A 22180-nucleotide genomic window follows, 5' to 3' on the forward strand; every position below is an offset into this window, starting at 1 on the left:
TGTCTAGTATTTTGGACGGGAGCTTTCACTGAAAGCTTGGCTGGCTAGTAAGCCATGTCTAATTCCTAGACTAGAGCTTTAGACTAACATTGCATGATTCCTGGAATTCTCATTAAAAATTTTGAAATCCTTATTTTTCTTTTTCCAAATAATTTTTGAAAAATACAAAAAAAGTTAATAAAATCATAAAAGCAAAAAAATAATTTTGAGTTTCTTGTTTGAGTCTAGTTCCAAATTGTAAGTTTGGTGTCAATTGCATCTTTTTAATTTTCATTAAAATTTTCGAAAACTCATGCATGGTGTACTTCATAATCTTCAAGTTGTTCTTGATGATTTTCTTTGTTTGATCTTTGCATTTTTATGTTTTGTGTATTTTCTTATTTTTCATATACATTTTCAATTTGTTAGTGTCTAAAGTTTAAAAATTTCTAAGTTTGGTGTCTTGCATGTTTTTCTTTTCTTAAAAATTTTCAAAAATAAGTTCTTGGTGTTCATCTTGACATTCAAAGTGTTCTTGGTGTTCATCTTGACATTCAAAGTGTTCTTGCATGCATCATGTGTTTTGATCTTGAATTTTTATGTTTTGCATCATTTTTATGTTTTTCTCTCTCCTCATTAAAAATTCAAAAATAAAAAATAAAAAAATATCTTTCCTTTATTCTTCTCATAAATTTCGAAAATTTAAATTGATTTAGTTATAAAGTTTTAAAATTTAATTGTTTCTTATGTATCAAGTCAAATTTGCAATTTAAAAATTCTATCTTTTCAAAAATCAAATCTTTTCCATTTTTCTTTCATATTTTCGAAAATTCAAATTGATTTTCAAAAGTCTTTTTCTTATTTTATTCCATATTTTTCAAAATCTTTACTAACAATTAATGTGATTGATTCAAAAAAAATTTTTTGAGTTTGTTATTTGTCTATTAAGAAAGGTTCAATCTTTAAATTTTAGAATCATATCTTTTAGTTTCTTGTTAGTCAAGTAATCAATTTCAATTTTCAAAATTAAATCTTTTTAATTTCCAATTCAAATCTTTTTCAAAATGATTTTCAATCATATCTTTTTCAATTTCAATCATATCTTTTTCAAAATTAATTTCAAAGTCTTTTCTAACTTCTCACCCTTTCAAATTTGATTTTCAAATCTTTTTCAATTAACTACTTGACTTTTTGGTTTATTTTTAAAAGTTTTCTATTTCAATCATATCTTTTTCAAAACCACCTAACTAATTTTCTCTCTCTAATTTTCGAAAACTCCTATCCACTTTTTCAAAATTTTTTCTAATTAACTAATTGTTTTAATTTTTAATTTTACTCCTTCTCTTTTTAATTTTCGAATTCTAACTAATATTTTAAAATAAAAACAAAAACAATTTTTTTATTTATTTTATTTAATTTTCGAATTCTTTCCCCTCTTATCTATTTCCATTTATTTATTTATCTACTAACACCCTTCCTCCACTCAAAAATTCGAACCCACTCTTCTCCTCTGTGGTCGAATTCTTATCTTCTCCTTCTTCTATTCTTCTCTTCTTATACTCACATAAGGAATATCTATACTGTGACATAGAGGATTCCATATTTCCTTTTCTGTTCTTTTCTTTTTCATATGAGCAGGAACAAGGATAAGAACATTTTTGCTGAAGCTGATCCTGAACCTGAAAGGACTCTGAAGAGGAAGCTAAGAGAAGCTAAAGCACAACTCTCTGGAGAGAACCTGACAGAAATTTTCGAAAAAGAAGGAGACATGGCCGAACCTAATAATAATGGTGGAGATGCAAGGAAGATGCTTGGTGCCTTTATTGCACCCTCTTCTAACTTTTATGGAAGAAGCATCTCACTCCCTGCAATTGGAGCAAAAAATTTTGAGCTTAAGCCTCATTTGGATTCTCTAATGCAGCAAAATTGTAAGTTTCATGGACTTTCAATGGAAGATCCTCATCAGTTTTTAGCTGAATTCTTGCAAATCTGTGACACTGTCAAGACCAATGGAGTTAATCCCGAGGTCTACAGGCTTATGCTTTTCTCTTTTGCTGTAAGAGACAAAGCTAGAACATGGTTGGATTCACAACCTAAGGATAGCCTGAACTCTTGGGATAAGCTGGTCAGTGCTTTCCTGGCCAAATTCTTTTCACCTCAAAAGATGAGCAAGCTTAGAATAGAAATCCAAAGTTTCAGACAGAAGGAAGGAGAATTCCTCTATGAAGCTTGGGAAAGATACAAGCAACTGATCAAAAGGTGTCCTACTGACATGCTTCCAGAATGGAGCATCATAATTATATTCTATGATGGTCTGTCTGAGTTGTCAAAAATGTCATTGGACCATTCTGCAGGAGGATCTCTACACGTGAAAACCCCTGCAGAAGCTCAGGAACTCATTGAAATGGTTGCAAATAACCAGTTCATGTACACCTCTGAGAGGAATACTGTGAACAATAGGACGCCCCAGAAGAAGGGAGTTCTTGAAATTGATACTCTGAATGCCATATTAGCTCAGAACAAAATATTGACTCAGCAAGGCAATATGATTTCTCAGAGTCTGAATGGATTGCAAGCTACATCCAACAGTACTAAAGAAGCATCTTCTGAAGAAGAAGCTTATGATCCTGAGAACCCTGCAATAGCAGAGGTGAATTACATGGGGGAACTCTATGGAAACACCTATAATCCTTCATGGAGAAATCATCCGAATTTCTCAGGGAAGGACCAACAGAAGCTTCAACAAGGCTTCAATAATAATGGTGGAAGAAATAAGTTTAGCAATAGCAAGCCTTTTCCATTATCTTCTCAGCAACAGACAGAGAATTCTAAACAGAGCCATTTTGGCCTAGCAACTATAGTCTCTGATCTATCCAAGACCATACTAAGTTTCATGAATAAAACAAGGTCCTCCATTAGAAATTTGGAAGCACAGGTGGGTTAGCTGAGTAAGAAGATTACTGAAACTCCTCCCAGTACTCTCCCAAGCAATACAGAAGAAAATCCCAAGAGAGAGTGCAAGGCCATAACCTTACTTGGTGTGGCCGAATGCCCAGAGGAGGAGAAGGACGTGAATCCCAGTGAGGAAGACCTCATGGGACGTCCTCTGGACAGAAAGGAGTTCTCCTTTGAGGAACCAAAGGAATCTGAGGCTCATACAGAGACCCTAGAGATTTTATTGAACCTTCTTCTGCCATTCATGAGCTCTGATGAATACTCTTCCTCTGAAGAGGATGAAGACATCACTGAAGAGCAAGTTGCTAAGTATCTAGGAGCAATCATGAAGCTGAATGCCAAGTTAGTTGGTACTGAGACTTGGGAGGATGAACCCCCTTGTTAACCAAAGAACTGAATGCATTAATGAGGCAGACATTACCTCAAAAGAAACCAGATCCCGGAAAATTCTTCATACCTTGTACCATAAGCACCATAATAAACCTCATGCCCCTCTCTGTAATGGAGAAACTGGGAATCTTTGAGGTACAAGCTGCAAGAATCTCACTAGAGATGGCAGACAAATCCATGAAACAGGCTTATGGACTAGTAAAGGACATGCTAGTGAAGGTTGAAAGCCTTTACATCCCTGCTGATTTCATAATCCTAGACACTGGGAAGGATGAGAATGAATCCATCATCCTTGGTAGACCCTTTTTGGCCACAGCAAAAGCTGTTATTGATGTTGACAGAGGAGAGTTGGTCCTTCAGTTGAATGAGGACTACCTTGTATTTAAGACTCAAGGTTCTCCTTCTGTAACCATGGAGAGGAAGCATGAGAAGCTTCTCTCAGAACAGAGTCAAACGAAACCCCCACATTCAAACTCTAAGTTTGGTGTTGGGAGGCTACAACCAAACTCTAAGTTTGGTGTTGAGAGGCCCCAACCTTGCCCTGATTATCTGTGAGGCTCCATGAAAGCTCACTGTCAAGCTATTGACATTAAAGAAGCGCTTGTTGGGAGGCAACCCAATGTTATTTAATTATATCTATTTATTCTCCATTGCTATTTTATGTTTTCTTTAGGTTGATGATCATGTGAAGTAACAAAAACAACTGAAAAATCAAAAACAGAATGAAAAATAGCATTAAAAATAGCTCACCCTGGAGGAAGAGCTTACTGGCGTTTAAACGCCAGTAAGAAGCATCAAACTGGCGTTTAACGCTAGAAAGAAGCATCAAGCTGGCGTTAAACGCCAGAAACAAGCACCAGACTGGCGTTTAACGCTAGAACAGAGCATGGAATTGGCGTTTAACGCCAAGAATGGGAGAAAAGCTGGCATTAAACGCTAGAAACAAGCAGCAAGCTGGCGTTTAACGCCAGACATGCCTTCTAAGGGCGTTTTGCATGCCTAAATGGAGCAGGGATACTAAGTCCTTGACCCCTCTAGATCTGTAGATCCCACAGGATCCCCACCTACCCCACCTCTTCTCCTCTCCTCTTCACACCTTTTCATAACACTCTTCCCCAAATACCCTTCACCAATCACCTCCATACCTCTTCCTCAAATACCCTTAACCACTCACATCCATCCACTCTTCCCTATAAACCCCACCTACCTCCAAAATTCAAATTATTTTCCCTCCCAAACCTAACCCTAATGGCCGAAACCTACCCTCCTCCACCCCTATATAAACCCCTTAACACTACTCCATTTTCACACATCACAAACACTACTTCCCCCCTGGACGAATACACTCTCTCACTCCATCTCCTCCATTTTCTTCTTCTTCTACTACTTTCTTTCTTCTTTTGCTTCAGGACGAGCAAACCTTTTAAGTTTGGTGTGGTAAAAGCATTGCTTTTTATTTTTCCATAACCATTAATGGCACTTAAGGCTAGAGAAACCTCAAGAAAGAGGAAAGGGAAGGCAATTGCTTCCACCTCTGAGTCATGGGAGATGGAGAGATTCATCTCAAAGGTCCATCAAGACCACTTATATGAAGTTGTGGCCAAGAAAAAGGTGATCTCTGAGGTCCTTTTTAAGCTCAAAAAGAGCGAGTATCCAGAGATCCGACAAGAGATTAGAAGAAGAGGATGGGAAGTAGTCTCCAATCCTATTCAACAAGTCGGAATCTTAATGGTTCAAGAGTTCTATGCAAACACATGGATCACTAGGAACCATGATCAAAGTATGAACCCGAATCCAAAGAATTGGCTTACAATGGTTCGGGAGAAATACTTAGATTTCAGTCCGGAAAATGTAAGGTTGGCGTTCAACTTACCAATGATGCAAGAAAACGCACGCCCCTACACTAGAAGGGTCAACTTTGATCAAAGGTTGGACCAAGTCCTCAAGGACATATGTGTGGAAGGAGCTCAATGGAAAGTTGACTCAAGAGGCAACCCGGTTCAATTGAGAAGACCGGACCTTAAGCCTATAGCTAGAGGATGGTTGGAGTTCATCCAACGCTCTATCATTCCTACTAGCAACCGATCCAAAGTAATTGTGGATCGGGCCATCATGATCCATAGTATCATGATTGGGGAGGAAGTGGAAGTTCATGAGATTATACCTCAAGAACTCTACAAGGTGGCTGACAAGTCCTCCAATTTGGCAAGGTTAGCCTTTCCTCACCTCATTTGCCACCTCTGCAATTCGGCTGGGATTGACATAGAGGGAGATATCCTCATTGATGAGGACAAGCCCATCACTAAGAAAAGAATGGAGCAAACAAGAGATCATGGACCTCAACAAGAGCATGAGGAAATTCCTCACCATGAAATCCCTGAGATGCCTCAAGGGATGCACTTTCCTCCACAAAACTATTGGGAGCAAATCAACACCTCCCTAGGAGAATTAAGTTCCAACATGGGACAACTAAGGATGGAACACCAAGAGCACTCCATAATTCTCCATGAGATTAGAGAAGATCAAAGAGCTATGAGGGAGGAGCAACAAAGACAAGGAAGAGACATAGAGGAGCTCAAGAACACCATTGGTTCTTCAAGAGGAAGAAGACGCCACCCTCACTAAGATGGACCCGTTCCTTAATCTCCTTGTTCTTGTTTTTCTATTTTTCGGTTTTTGAGCCTTATGTTTTATTTATGTTTGTGTCTTTACTACATGATCACTAGTGTCTAAGTGTCTATGTATTAAAGCTATGAATGTCCTATGAATCCATCACCTTTCTTAAATGAAAAATGTTTTAATTACAAAAGAACAAGAAGTACATGAATTTCGAATTCATCCTTGAAATTAGTTTGATTATTTTGATGTGGTGGCAATACTTTTTGTTTTCTGAATGAATGTGAAGAACTGGAGATTGATGGTTTAGAGGTTATAGCAAACTCTCGTTGTAAGTATAGTTACTAAACCAAGCAATCAACATTTCTTACAAACGTTTGGGTTGTCACAAGTAACAAACCCTTAAAAATCGTTAACCGAGTATTCAAACCTCGGGTCGTCTTCTCAAGGAACTGCAGGGAAGTATGTTCTTATTATTGGCTATAAAGGTTGTAATCGGGGTTTAGAAGATGAGAAGCAAGTGATTTAAATGGCAATTAAAATCAATAAATAACTGTAAAGCAACTTTTGGCAGGGTAAGAGAAATTGGAAGTCCAACTTGGTTATCTCTCTCAACAATAATGAAAGTTGAATCTAAATTCCACTTAGTTAACCTTTACTAAAGTAAAGGAAAGTCAAGGGACTAATTAGTTTGACCTTCGAATCCTATTTATTTCCTAAGAAAAAGTTGGGATTATTGAAGTTCAGTTCAATTAGCAAGATAGTGATTATCAGTTATATTGAGTTTGATAATATTGAGTTACTGATTTCTTAACCAAGACCAAAAAGGGAAAAAGTAAATTGCTGGAATAGAATATCTTCAGATTGGAAACAATGGTAACACAAATTAAAGAGAAAGCAATCAATAACTGAAATACCTCAAATATCATTAATTCAAATAACAATCTGTAACATGGAATAATTCATAAATTAAATTATAAAAGTAAATAATCAACTCAAGTGCTGGAATAAATAAATAAAAGTGAAAAGGGAAGCTTAAAACAAGAAACATAAAACCTGGATCGAGAGTCACTCTTAAAAACTAAGAGAAGTCCTAAATCCTAATCCTAAGAGAGAGAGGAGAGAACCTCTCTCAAACTAAATCTAAATCATGGAAAGTAGTAAAAATGCGAGCTCTCACTAGAATGGATGCATTCCCCCACTTTATAGCCTCCAATCTGTGCTTTCTGGGCTGAAAACTGGGTCAGAAACAGCCCAGAAATCGCCCCCTGCGTATTCTGGTACGTTCAGGTCGCGGACAAGTGACGCGGAGGCGTCGTCCACGCGGCCGCGCGGATTAAAGTTCGCAGATGCGACACGTCCGCGTGGATCATGTGTTCGCGTCGTATAGCATTAGGGCAACTATGGCATATTATATATCAAATCGAAGCCCCCAGACGTTAGCTTTCCAATGCAACTGGAACCGCGTTGTTTGGACCTCTGTAGCTAAAGTTATAGCCGTTTGAGTGCGAAGAGGTCAGGCTGGACAGCTTAGCAATTTCTCCAACTTATTGTATTCCTTCCACTTTTGCATGCTTCCTTTCCATCCTCTGAACCATTCCTGCCCTGTAATCTCTGAAAACACTTAACACACATATCAAGGCATCTAATGGTAATAAGAGATGATTAATAATAAGCAAATATAAGATCAAAGAAGCATGTTTTCAATCATAGCACAAAACCAGGAAGGAAAATGTAAAACATGCAAATAGTATGAATAAGTGGGTAAAGAGTTGATAAAAACCACTCAATTGAGTACAAGATAAACCATAAAATAGTGGTTTATCTACCTCACCACACTTAAACATTAGCATGTCCTCATTTTAAGCTCAAGAGAAGCTAAAAAGATGAAGAGGAATGGTAAAATGTATGAAATGCAACCTATCTATATGAATGCAACTACATGCAAAATGTTTCTACCTACTTGGTTAAAAATAAACAAATCTTTCAAGAACAAATATGAACTGGATTTCACTAATTCAAATCATAAAAATGAAGCACAAATAGACTTGCAAGAAGAAAATAGCTTATGAAAGCAGGGAACAAGGAATTGAGCATCGAACCCTCACTGGTAGTGTATACACTCTAATCACTCAAGTGTTTTAGGTTCGATTCTCTCAATTCTCTACTAACCTTGCTTTCTAAGGCTTGCTCTTCATCTAACAATCAACATAAATTTAATGCATAAATACACAAATCAAGAGGTCTTTTAAGGGTTGTAATGGGGTTAGGGTCAAGGTAGGATTGTATTTGGTCAAGTGGACTAAAATCTGAATCCTTAATTAACTTAAACTTTTCCCACCTTACTTAAACAATCCATGTAATCATAATACAACATCTAACCATCCATTAACCATGTTTTCCACATATTCATGCATTCTAATTTCAAGTACAACTCATATGCATTGCTTTCACCACTTATTTTGGGGCATTTTGTCCCCTTTTATTATTTGCTCTTTTTTCTTTTCTTTTTCTCCTTTATTTTTTTAATTTTTTTTTATATTATTTTTTTCTTTTTTTTTCTTTTGTTTTTCTCAATGCATATGATTAATTTATTGAATGCATGAACATATTCTCAACATTCTTTCACATTTTCAGAAAATTCTAACATACTCAATTCTCAAACAAAATGTTTCCAAACCCACTTTTCCCACACTTAAATCATAAGCACTCTCACTAGTCTAAGCTAACCAAGGATTCAAATTAAGGACATTATTGTTTTTTGCTTAGAGTTAATGATGTGCTAAATAAAAAGAACAAAGGGGTAAAATAGGCTCAAAATTGGTTTGCAAGGGATAATGAAAGGTAAGGCCATATGGGTATGTAAGCTCAGTGAAACAAAGGCCTCAATCATGTAAGTGTATGCATACATCAAATTATGGAAATATAGAATTAAGCAAGACAAAGATCACAATTTTAGAGAGAAAAACACACATCAAAAATAAAATACTGGTTGAAAAATGCAACCAATTCAAATAGGCTCAAAATCTCACAAGTTTTGTGTGTTCGAGCTCTAAACCATGTTCCAGTATAATATCTCTTCAAACAAGTGTAACATTAAATTTTATTCAAATTAGTGAAATTCTCTAAAAATTTTCTTGAAAAAGAAAATATTACTTCAACCAAGTGGTAAAATATGCAAAAAAAATTAAACAAATATGCAATCAAACATGAAAATGCAACAATGAATAAGGAAAATAAATCATTGGTGTTGAGATAGAGGAGTAACTAACCCATGGAGATCGGTATCGACCTCCCCACACTTAAAGATTGCACCGTCCTCGGTGCATGCTGAGATGTGCAGGTGGACGGGTTGCTCCAACTGATGCTTTTCTCTAAGGATTGTGCAGATGGACTTGTCTATTTTCCCATGCAAATGCCTTCCGGTTCCCTTCCGGGTGGCCATCCTGAAAGAAAAAGGGAAGAAAAAGTAACCCAGTAATAGAGATAAGAAAATAAATGAAGTATGGTTGGGTTAATGCCAAATGAAAAGGGTCTCATTTACATGGAAGCTTCAACATGTACGTGAGAAAACAATAGAAGCCATGGCATACCAGTGGTGCAGAATATGCAACCAAGGGAAGGAGTGTGGGTAAAATATCAATATAAGTTCATGTCAATGCAAGAAGGAATTCAAATATCATAAAAGAATGGCATTGATTTAAATAATACTACCCAACAGTGTAAACAAGTCACTAAGCACCAAGATAATACCAGAAAAGATATAACAGTTGAATAAGATCATTTGAACACCAATAATTTTAGAAAAGAAAATAAAAATATACACAAAATTAAAATGCAATGAATGAAACTATGCAAATAAATAAAATAAAATAAAAGATAAGAGGAATGAGAAGAGTAAGAAAGAAAGAAGAAAGAAGAAAAGATAGAAGAAATTAGGATTGGGGAAGAAAAGATAAGATATTTGGCAAATTAGGATAAGCTGTGCGGCGCAATCGACACGATCGCGTGAGGCACGCGGTCGCGCGACTTGCGCTTAAACTGATTGACGCGGTCGTGTCGGTCATGCGGTCGCGTGACCCGTTTTATGCTGCTGGCGCGAAGGCAGCCTCGCGCTCGCACAACTCTCTATTTAAATTGCATGTTGCCAAAAATCTGGGTGACGCGATCGCATGGGCCATGCGATCGCGCGAGTGGCCACTTAGTAGGATGTGATGCGGCCGCGTGGGGCACGCGGTCGCGTGAGATGGACTGCGCGTCCAGCGCCAGTCCAGCACCACTCTAGCACAACTTTCGGCTATGCACCATTATTACGTCGAAATCCTGATCACGCGGCCGCGTGGGGCACGCGGTCGCGTGGGAGTCCATTATTCCCATATAACAGGGTCGCGTGGGACGATTTGTACCATTAGCACGCCTCCAGCCACGCTCCAGCATGACTCTCTGTTCGTTTTTATTTTCTCCCCTCTCCTTGCGACGCGGACGCGTCGCTGATGCGGTCGCGTCGCGTAGCTTTTTTTTTTACGCATGAAAAATGCAGAATGCAATGATTAATGTGAATGCTATGCATGATCCCAGGTTTAATAAAAATAAAATTCAAAAGCAAACAAAACTAAATAAAATTAAAATTGCAAAAGGAATGATCAACCATGGTGGATTGTCTCCCACCTAGCACTTTTAGTTAAAGTCCTTAAGTTGGACATTGGAGGAGCTTCCTACTATGGCGGCTTGTGTTTAAATTTGTCCAAAAATCTCCACCAGTGCTTGGAATGCCAATAGCCTCCAGGATCCCAAACTAGGCATGCAAAGCTTCTGATCAGCTTCAAGCAGATTTTCAGGCTCCCGGGATGACGAATGTCACAACATAATCCATGATCCCAAGCTTTGTTTTTAAATTCGCCTCCATCTTGATCTACATGTTTCCATCCGGGCGGTTTAAAAAGTAGAATCTCACCATAGTGACCAAACGTTTTCCGAGATCCATTCAATTGAGCATGATACCAATCCGTGCACTTCGATTTGAAGCGTGGAACCTTATTGAATCTTGTGCACCAACTCTGAGTACGAGCCATTTCCCTCTTACTCTTAAAGCCGCAAAGAGCTCTAAGCTGGCCATCTGTTTCAAGCAAACCATATTCAAGTGAATAAGTAAAGTTATAGGTTAAGGATTGTACCCACTTGAAGCTTGTATTGGGTGGCAATGGCCTTGGGGTAGGTGTTTCTGGTGGTTCTGTAAGTTCTTCTCCCTTGGGTTCTTCTGTGAATTTCTCCACTTCCTTGCAAGAGTCTTCAAATGTAGTATCACCCTGGTCAAAGTCTTCTATGTCTTCCTCATCATTCGAGTCATAGATTGGAGGTTGAGAGAAATCTACCTCTGCATCATCTTCGTATTCATCTGGGGAAGATTCTTCAATCTCAGAGACTTCACTTGCGGATGCAAGTTCATTACTAAGAGAGCTAGACTTGTGACTATCATCATCAGGGGAATTTGTGTCCTGGGTTATTCCGTCTGATTCTTCATAAACAACTTGGCTTGGAGATTGTACAATATCCTTATTAGCATCAACTGTAGCGTCCTTGACGGAGTTCTCCTCAGTTCTTGAACAATGACAGCTTCTTCTACTTGTTCTAGTACGAATTCATTCTCTGTCTTGTCCACTGGAGTTTCTGGTATCTCCTTCATGCTACGCTCTTCGTTAGACTGTTCACATGGGGCTATGGCTGATCCTTGTGTATTTGAGCACCTAGAAACCCATTGAATTACTGCTTGCTCCAGATGTCGAATGGTTGTTTGAAGTTTATTTACTGTTTCCTTTAGGCGAACCTCTGCTTGTCGGGTTGCCGGACTTGGACATGATACATAGGAAAGTGGGGGTGATTGGGAGTGATTGGATTGGTACTGGGGTAAGGAAGGATCATATGGTGGCGAATGGTGAAGAGAAGCTTGTGAGTGTGGTGGTTCGAGGTTATGTTGAAAGGATGGTTTATATGCACGGGGTGGGGCTTGTTGGTAGTTACAAGGTTGCCCACCATATCTTTCAGCTGGGTATGCACGGTAGAACGGTCTTTGTCCAGGATATCTCGGAGGGTGTTGCTGCCTAAAGGGTTGATTAGATCCTCTTAGCTCCATCCATCCTTGATTGGTCTGACCTTGATGCATATTCCTGCTGTAACTTCTATTTCCTTCAATAAAGTTAGAACCAAACTCAAAGCGAGAGGGGTGAGAATTCATGGTAGCAAATGAAAAATAAAAAGGAAAAACAGAAATAAATAAACAAGTAAAAGAAAAATATTTACAATAACCAATAATAAGGCACACTTTAGCAATTCCCCGGCAACGGCGCCATTTTGAAGAACTGGAGATTGATGGTTTAGAGGTTATAGCAAACTCTCGTTGTAAGTATAGTTACTAAACCAAGCAATCAACCTTTCTTACAAACGTTTGGGTTGTCACAAGTAACAAACCCCTTAAAAATTGTTAACCGAGTATTCAAACCTCGGGTCGTCTTCTCAAGGAACTGCAGGGAAGTATGTTCTTATTATTGGCTATAAAAGTTGTAATCGGGGTTTAGAAGATGAGAAGCAAGTGATTTAAATGGCAATTAAAATCAATAAATAACTGTAAAGCAACTTTTGGCAGGGTAAGAGAAATTGGAAGTCCAACTTGGTTATCTCTCTCAACAATAATGAAAGTTGAATCTAAATTCCACTTAGTTAACCTTTACTAAAGTAAAGGAAAGTCAAGGGACTAATTAGTTTGACCTTCGAATCCTATTTATTTCCTAAGAAAAAGTTGGGATTATTGAAGTTCAGTTCAATTAGCAAGATAGCGATTATCAGTTATATTGAGTTTGATAATATTGAGTTACTGATTTCTTAACCAAGACCAAAAAGGGAAAAAGTAAATTGCTGGAATAGAATATCTTCAGATTGGAAACAATGGTAACACAAATTAAAGAGAAAGCAATCAATAACTGAAATACCTCAAATATCATTAATTCAAATAACAATCTGTAACATGGAATAATTCATAAATTAAATTATAAAAGTAAATAATCAACTCAAGTGCTGGAATAAATAAATAAAAGTGAAAAGGGAAGCTTAAAACAAGAAACATAAAACCTGGATCGAGAGTCACTCTTAAAAACTAAGAGAAGTCCTAAATCTTAATCCTAAGAGAAAGAGGAGAGAACCTCTCTCAAACTAAATTTAAATCATGGAAAGTAGTAAAAATGCGAGCTCTCTCTAGAATGGATGCATTCCCCCACTTTATAGCCTCCAATCTGTGCTTTCTGGGCCGAAAACTGGGTCAGAAACAGCCCATAAATCGCCCCCTGCGTATTCTGGTACGTTTAGGTCGCGAACAAGTGACGCGGAGGCGTCGTCCACGCGGCCGCGCGGATTGAAGTTCGCAGATGCGATGCGTCCGCGTGGATCATGCGTTCGCGTCACCTAGCGTCAGAGCAACTATGGCATATTATATAGCAAATTAAAGCCCCGGACGTTAGCTTTCCAATGCAACTGGAACCGCGTCGTTTAGACCTCTGTAGCTAAAGTTATAGTCGTTTGAGTGCGAAGAGGTCAGGCTGGACAGCTTAGCAATTTCTCCAACTTATTGTATTCCTTCCACTTTTGCATGCTTCCTTTCCATCCTCTGAACTATTCCTGCCTGTAATCTCTGAAAACACTTAACACACATATCAAGGCATCTAATGGTAATAAGAGAGGATTAATAATAAGCAAATATAAGATCAAAGAAGCATGTTTTCAATCATAGCACAAAACCAGGAAGGAAAATGTAAAACATGCAAATAGTATGAATAAGTGGGTAAAGAGTTGATAAAAACCACTCAATTGAGTACAAGATAAACCAACAAATAGTGGTTTATCAGAATGCTTGAACAGTGCATATGTCTTTTGAATTTGTAGTTTATGAATGTTAAAATTGTTGGCTCTTGAAAGAATGATGAAAAAGAGAAATGTTATTGATAATCTGGAAAATCATAAAATTGATTCTTGAAGCAAGAAAAAGCAGTGAATAACAAGGCTTGCGAAAAAAAAAAAGAGAGAGAAAGAAAAAAGAAAAGCAAGCAGAAAAAGCCAATAACCCTTTAAACCAAAAGGCAAGGGTAAAAAGGATCCAAGGCTTTGAGCATCAGTGGATAGGAGGGCCCAAAGGAATAAAATCCTGGCCTAAGCGGCTAAACCAAGCTGTCCCTAACCATGTGCTTGTGGTGTGAAGGTGTCAAGTGAAAAGCTTGAGACTGAGCGGTTAAAGTCGAGGTCTAAAGCGAAAAAAGAGTGTGTGCTTAAGAACCCTGGATACCTCTAATTGGGGACTTTAGCAAAGCAGAGCCACAATCTGAAAAGGTTCACCCAGTTATGTGTCTATGGCATTTATGTATCCGGTGGTAATACTGGAAAACAAAGTGCTTAGGGCCACGGCCAAGACTCATAAAGTAGCTGTGTTCAAGAATCAATATACTGAACTAGGAGAATCAATAACACTATCTGAATTCTGAGTTCCTATAGATACCAATCATTCTGAACTTCAAGGGATAAAGTGAGATGCCAAAACTGTTCAGAAGCAAAAAAGCTACTAGTCCCGCTCATCTAATTGGAGCTAAGTTTCATTGATATTTTGGAATTTATAGTATATTCTCTTCTTTTTATCCTATTTGATTTTCAGTTGCTTGGGGACAAGCAACAATTTAAGTTTGGTGTTGTGATGAGCGGATAATTTATACGCTTTTTGGCATTATTTTTACATAGTTTTTAGTATGATTTAGTTAGTTTTTAGTATATTTTTATTAGTTTTTAAATAAAAATCATATTTCTGGACTTTACTATGAGTTTGTGTGTTTTTCTGTGATTTCAGGTAATTTCTTGCTGAAATTGAGGGACTTGAGCAAAAATCTTATTCAGAGGCTGAAGAAGGACTGCAGATGTTGTTGGATTCTGACCTCCCTGCACTCGAAGTAGATTTTTTGGAGCTATAGAAACCCAATTGGCGTGCTCTCAATTGCGTTGGAAAGTAGACATCCAAGGCTTTCCAGCAATATATAATAGTTTATACTTTACATGAGTTTTGATGACGCAAACTGGCGTTCAAACGCCAACTCCTTACCCTATTTTGGAGTTAAACGCCAGAAACAGGTTGTAAATCAGAGTTAAACGCCAGAAACAGGCTACAACCTGGCGTTTAACTCCAAAAAGAGTTTCTACACATGAAAGCTCAATGCTCAGCCCAAGCACACATCAAGTGGGGCCGGAAGTGGATTTCTACATCATTTACTTATCTTATGTAACCCTAGCTACTAGTTTAGTATAAAAACTACTTTTAGTGATTTATTTCACATCTCTGGTTAGTCTTTAACCAATTTTATATTCAGAGATCATGTTTAGGGGGCTGGCCATTCGGCCATGCCTGGACCTTCATCACTTATGTATTTTCAACGGTAGAGTTTCTACACACCATAGATTAAGGTGTGGAGCTCTGTTGTTCCTCATGAATTAATGCAAAGTACTATTGTTTTCTTATTCAATTCAAGCTTATTCCCATTCTAAGATATTCGCTTGCACTTCAACATGATGAATATGATGATCCGTGACACTCATCACCATTCTCAACCTATGAACGCGTGCCTGACAACCACTTCCATTCTACCTTGGATTGAGCGTTTATCTCTTAGCCTCCATTCCGAAAGATCGGAGTCTTCGTGGTATAAGCTAGAATTATTGGCGGTCATTCTTGAGATCCGAAAAGTCTAAACCTTGTCTGTGGTATTCCGAGTAGGATCTGGGATGGGATGACTGTGACGAGCTTCAAACTCGCGAGTGTTGGGCGTGTGACAGATGCAAAAGGATCAATAGATCCTATTCCAACATGATTGAGAACCGACAGATGATTAGTCGTGCAGTGACAGCGCATTTGGACCATTTTCACTAAGAGGACAGGAAGTAGCCATTGACAATGGTGATGCCCAACATACAGCTTGCCATGGAAAGGAGTATGAATGATTGGATGAAAGCAGTAGGAAAGCAGTGGTTCAGAAGGAACAAAAGCATCTCCATACGCTTATCTGAAATTCTCACCAATGAATTGCATAAGTATCTCTATCCTATTTTATATTTTATATCATAATTATCAAAATCCCATAACCATTTGAATCTGCCTGACTGAGATTTACAAGGTGACCATAGCTTGCTTCAAGCCGATAATCTCTGTGGGATCGACCCTTACTCACGTAAGGTTTATTACTTGGACGACCCAGTGCACTTGCTGGTTAGTTGTATCGGAGTTGTGAAAAAGAATTTGAGATTATAAACGTGCATACCAAGTTTTTGGCGCCGTTGCTAGAGATCACAATTTCGTGCACAAGCATGCGCACAAGTACCTGTGCGTATGCACAGGACCCTGCACGTGATTTCATTAATGAACACGTGCTGCGCGATTTCTGAAGGCTTTTGGCCCAATTTTGGAAGGCTAGATGCTGAATTGAAGTGCTATATGAAGGGGATATCAACACATATCAACACATGAGATTTACATTAGGTTTTATTAGGTAGAATTAGCTTAGGAAGCTTTCATAGGAGTAGGAGTAGGAGTAGAGTAGAAATTGCTCTCCTAGCGTTTCATTTCCATCTCCATTGTAGTATTTTATAGCATGCTTTTCTTTTGGATTTTTGCTTCTTTTATTGTAAGTACTCTTGATCTTCTCTTTAATTACATTTCTTTTGCCTTTATTTTCTTATGGTTCAAGTTACTTTTGCCTTTATTTTGGTATCTTGGAATTTTGATATATGAATTTAATGTTTTATGCTTTCTTTATGCTTGTTTGGATGTTTATTATTGATATTGTGAATAGTTTAGTTATAGCTTTTACTTGTCTTTGCAATTTTCTATGTTTTGGTTTTATACCCACAAGGTGTTTGTGAAAATGCAAATTATGAGTTTTAGATTTTTACACATTGGCTTGGGATTTGAGTCCCTAGGATACTAGAGTCATAATGTCCAACTTTTAGTGGTAATTCTTGGGTAGTTAGTTGACTCTTGTTTCCATTGACGCTAGCTTTTTATTAACTAGTTTGGTAAGTTAGCTAGGACTTATGGATTAAGGTCAATTATGCTTGCTTGACTTACTCCTCGATGTTAGGGGTTAACTAGGCAAGATTGACTCATCATAATTATCATAGTTGTGGTTATGGCGATGATAGGATTCCTTGGATCCTCTTATTCCCAAGTCAAGGCTCTTTTGCATTTATAGCATTTTCACTAGTTTTGATCTTATCTCCTTCTTTACTTGCATTAATTCCGAATTTTGCTCATTCCTTAGTTCTTTGATTTCTTAGTTCTTTTAATCTTTTATTCTTTGATTACAAAACCCCTTTTTGCCTCCACAACCAATAGTGTAACACTTCCAATTGCATCCTAGGGAGAACGACCCGAGGTTGAAAGACTCTCGGTTTATATGTTTTGAATTGGAAAATCTAAACTTTGATGTTGAGAGTTATTTGTTGGTTTGGACTATACTACCAACGAAGAAATTATTTTGTTAAATATCCGAACCATTGTAATTCTCTCTCTATCAGCCAACGACTTGTATGCACAAGGCAGGAGTTAATTATAGGATTATTTAATTTTGCAAATTTACACTCCCATTTCATGGCATCATTTTGCCCTTTCCCCTATTCTATTGTAGTTGGGTTTACATCATACTCATCAGACTGGTAAAAATATATTTATTTCATTTCAGATTATATAGTTCTTTCAGATTTTATATTAAAACAATTAGAATGTTGCTTGATATTTTAAGTGATATAATCCATAATTATCTTGGTATTTTTACAAATGGTTATCAAAACTTGTCTTTAGGTTCCAAATTCTTTGGTAGTATCATTGAGGCTCTGGCTCAGAATATTTTAAGTTTGTTAAGCATAAATTTAAGTATGGAAAACACCGAGTATCGAACTTTGCGCGAGATGAATTAGTAAAAATGATCTTTATACTGTCTAAAACAAAATTGTAAAAATTTTCTCTAGTCTACACAATTGTCATAAGCTTTCACTTAAGGAAATAGACATCACCGAATAATTGTTGTGTGAAATGCATCCCTGCTCGATTGAGGTGTGAAATGTTACTTATGAAGATTGTTGTGTGTTGGTCAAAACTAAGCTTTTGAGATCCCACATTTGACTCTCCAGAAGTTTACTTTTACTCAATTCTATCAGATGTACAATCGTCTTCCTATAAAACCTGGGGGCGAAAACATGGTAATTTACAATGTATACATTTTCTAATTATTCAGTGATATTGAAATAAGGTGATCATAATATTAAAAGAAAAACGAATATTTTTCCTCTTCATGATTGCCGACATGGTCAGCTTTTTAGAGTAAAGTTAACTGAGTAAGTGGTTTCTGTTTCTACTTTTTAAAGATAAAATATTTTATTAAAAATATTTGTGCAAAGAGTTTATTAAAAGGATGAACACTAGAATTCTTATCTAGCTTTTTTGAAATATTGATGAAAATTTAAGTTTTTTCCTAACAAGCAGGACATTTGTTAAGAACCAAGAGTAAAAAGGTTTTTACTTATTACAGATATATTATTATACGAAATTTAAAATCTTATCTTTTCAGTAAACAAAATTTTCTCCCATAGTTTACTAATTTGAACTAACTTAAATTAGTGGGGACAACTATTTTGAATGAACTCAGCCAATAGATGTACAAAATGCAACAAGCAAGCAAGATGAGTGGTTATAGGCCACGACGACTCGAAAACTACCGCGACGAAGCTCGCCACTGGAGATTGAGGTGCGGGCCTGGAGCAGGACGAACAGACGAATATCTCTGGCGTGACTGACGGCGACAATCAGAAGCCCAGCGGAGGCGATCGCGGTGGAAGAAACTAGGGTTTCCCTCAAAGGAGATGCTCATTCTTCTCTGAGCAATTGAAAGGCTTACTTGGCTTGCTCTGACGCCAGTTCATCTTCAAACCTTTCTTACATGTTTTTACCCATGAATTAGAGAATCACTTACAACAACATTTTAAGCCACAACTTGTTGGTATTTGTGTGAAACCTAAACAGCAAAACAAAACCAACAAAAAAGAATAATACTTGAAGCAATAAGCAAAAGAAAAGAACTCTATCGTTGAAAACTGAAGCCCATTAGTGTTAACTCTACTTTAGAATTCATTACTCATAATAGAAACAGCATGCATATAGAGGAAGAACAAGAATAAATTGACTTTTCTTATTACCAGTTGGGCATCTGAAGTGCAGCAAATTCCATGCCGATCCACTTCTCCGAGAGCCACTTTTCCAATCTTTGTTTCTTCTTGTGGCGGCACGTTCTTGAAGATATTTGTTCTTCCCCATCGTGCTTCCTCCATATATGGCTCGCCCTTGCTTCTCTGGATTTCAAAAATCTTCCTCTATATAAGAGTTCCTACATAAAAAGATTAGAATAGAAAGTCATTAATTTAAGAGTTGCAATTAGCAAAAACTAATTTGTAATTAAAAGGTCATTACATACACTAGCCAAAACATATTAGAAACTTATTAAACAAAAACTAAGTTGTAATTAGCAATAGAGTTGGAATACATACCCAAGATCATGCTATGCTGTGAAGGAACATCTACAATTCATTCCAGATTTTGCCATGGATAAAACCGAAAAAGAATCCAATTGAAAGAATGCTCCATCCAAAGTTCTTTTCCCTTTTATCATAAACTTGTCAAATAAAGAATAAAATGACATTATACTGCAATCTATATAGATTTACATGTAGACTCCACAAATTAAAAAATTAAAATAATAAACCGCTAGTTTCAACCATGAAGGCCAAGTACGGCATGAGTATGAAAATTCATAAGAACATTTTTAAGAAATTCATAATATGGCTTCAAAAGGATAAGTATTCAAATTAATTAGAAAAATACCACCATTGAACCATGTATGTTTTCATGCACAATTTATTGATTCTTTTTTAGTTCGGTGTAAGAGTCCACTCGATTTCAACTAATTTGATTTGAGGTACAACTTGCTATGAGATAAATCTCTTCCAAACCTATTTTTTCACTTTTTATTTTTCCATCAATAAGACTCAAGAATTATTTATACAAAAATAAATGACAAAGCAATTTCCTTATTCATATGCATTAGTATACTTGTTTATTCATGTCAAAATTGAACAAATGGTACCTTCTAATGTACAGAGTATCACCAACGAACACAACTCCCATGGCAGTAGCAATAATGTAACACCCCAATTACCCTAAGCCTTACCTCTAGCCGTAAAGCAAAGGTTAATCAGAGATTACAACAGTCCTAAGGCTTTTACATATTTATATATAGAAGGAAATAAAATATTCTAGAAGCCTGATGAAGGATTTAGCTCAAAAACGGAATTTCAAAATACACGAAACTAACGCACAAGGCTCAAGGTTTAGATGAAAGAATAAAACATATATATAGATACGATATTATTATAGTCATAGAGAACTAGCCGCAGCTTGCGGAGTTTAAGCCGACTAGTTACAAATAAAAAGATACAGAGGTTAAGAATTTAAAATAGCTTATACAACCTATCTCTCAAATAAGCCTCTAAGGCCATAAAGATAAATATACAAAAGGTGAGAGAATACTATGATGAAAGTAAAACAGAAATAAACAAGGAACGAACCATACTCCGCTCTGTCACCATATCCGCAATCTCACTGAAGTAGATTACGACCTGCATTTGAAGAACAACAACAAAGTATGGAATGAGAACCGGAGGTTCTTAGTATGGTAACAGTGCCCAATGATGTAAGATGTAAGGCTCCGAGATGCCGAAGGCAATCCTAAAACTTCACATCACATACGGATATTCAAGCTTAGGACAATTATAAATAAATATATACAGAACTTAAACCATAAACCATATGCAGGGTTATCTAACTTAGGGGATTTCTAACTAATACTAATCACACCACTGTATTCCACAGCCCTCGCCAACCTAAGCTCCGTGCGATCCCATCGCCACCGCCTACCTAACCTCCTCAGCACCAGATAATTACAATTAATACAAACAAGTAAAACACAAATAATATTCATATACAACAAGTAGTTCAAGAAGCAGATAGGCATGTTATACAATTAGGCAAACTCAAGTAAACAAAGCAAGCAAGCATATAGAAGATGCACATGATGAATGTCTGCCCTATTGGCTGTGATATCACATTGTCGGTTCAACTGCCAACCCAACACATCTCCATGGAGACGTCGCCCTTCGAAATTCTCATATGGAAACCCCCGAGATATAGTGCTCGGATCACTGTCCAGGTACCGGCGCATACACGCTCTATAGATCCGAAGAGATGCGAGCGGGATCTATTGCCACCGACCTCACATCTAAGCGCAAGCGGGACAAATGATAAACCACTATTTCATGGTTTATCTTGTGCTCAATTGAGTGGTTTTTATCAACTCTTTACCCACTTATTCATACTATTTGCATGGTTTCACATTTGCCTTCCTAATTATGTGCTTTGATTGAAAACATGCTCCTTTGGCTTTAAGTTCCCTATGTTTAATCCTCTTTTATTACCATTAGATGCCTTGATATGTGTGTTAAGTGATTTCAGAATTTATAGAGCAGGAATGGCTTACAGGATGGAAAGGAAGCATGCAAAAATGGAAGGAATACAAGAAGTTGAAGGAACTGCAAAGCTGTCAGCCTGACCTCTTTGCACTGAAGCGGCTATAACTTTAGCCACAGAGGTCCAAATGATGCGGTTCTAATTGCGTTGGAAAGCTAACATCCGGGGCTTCGATTTGATAGATAATTTGCCATAGTTTCCCTGACGATAAGTGACGCGAACGCGTGATCTACACGGACGCATCGCAGTGGCAAAAAAACCAGCGTGTTTGAATTCGAAACCAGCGAATTCTAGGTTGTTTCTGACCCAGTTCTCGGCCCAGAACACACAGATTAGAGGCTATAAAGTGGGGAAATTCATCCATTCATAATCAAACTTTCATATTCACAATTTTAGGATTTAGATGTAGTTTTTAGAGAGAGAGGTTCTCTCCTCTCTCTTAGGTTTTAGGATTAGGATTTCTACTTTTATGCTATCGAGTTGGATATTACTACCTCCATTGAGGACCTTATTATTCTAGTTTGTTTTCTATTTCCTTACTCTTTTATATCTTTAATCCTTATTCAGAGTTACAATTGGAAAGCTTTTATG

The 22180-nt window shown here is 37.2% G+C and overlaps 1 non-coding gene across 1 annotated transcript; it reads right to left on the bottom strand.

The window, feature by feature from the left end:
• Positions 1-2149: 2149 nt before the first annotated feature.
• On the bottom strand, positions 2150-2257 carry LOC148576986 (small nucleolar RNA R71). The gene has a single exon (XR_015904407.1). It is a non-coding gene; the product is annotated as a small nucleolar RNA R71 (small nucleolar RNA).
• Between the last annotated feature and the right edge of the window lie 19923 nt (positions 2258-22180).

Source organism: Arachis ipaensis, chromosome B1, assembly GCF_059453495.1.
Source record: "Arachis ipaensis isolate K30076 ecotype BB chromosome B1, ASM5945349v1, whole genome shotgun sequence".
NCBI lineage: Eukaryota > Viridiplantae > Streptophyta > Magnoliopsida > Fabales > Fabaceae > Arachis > Arachis ipaensis.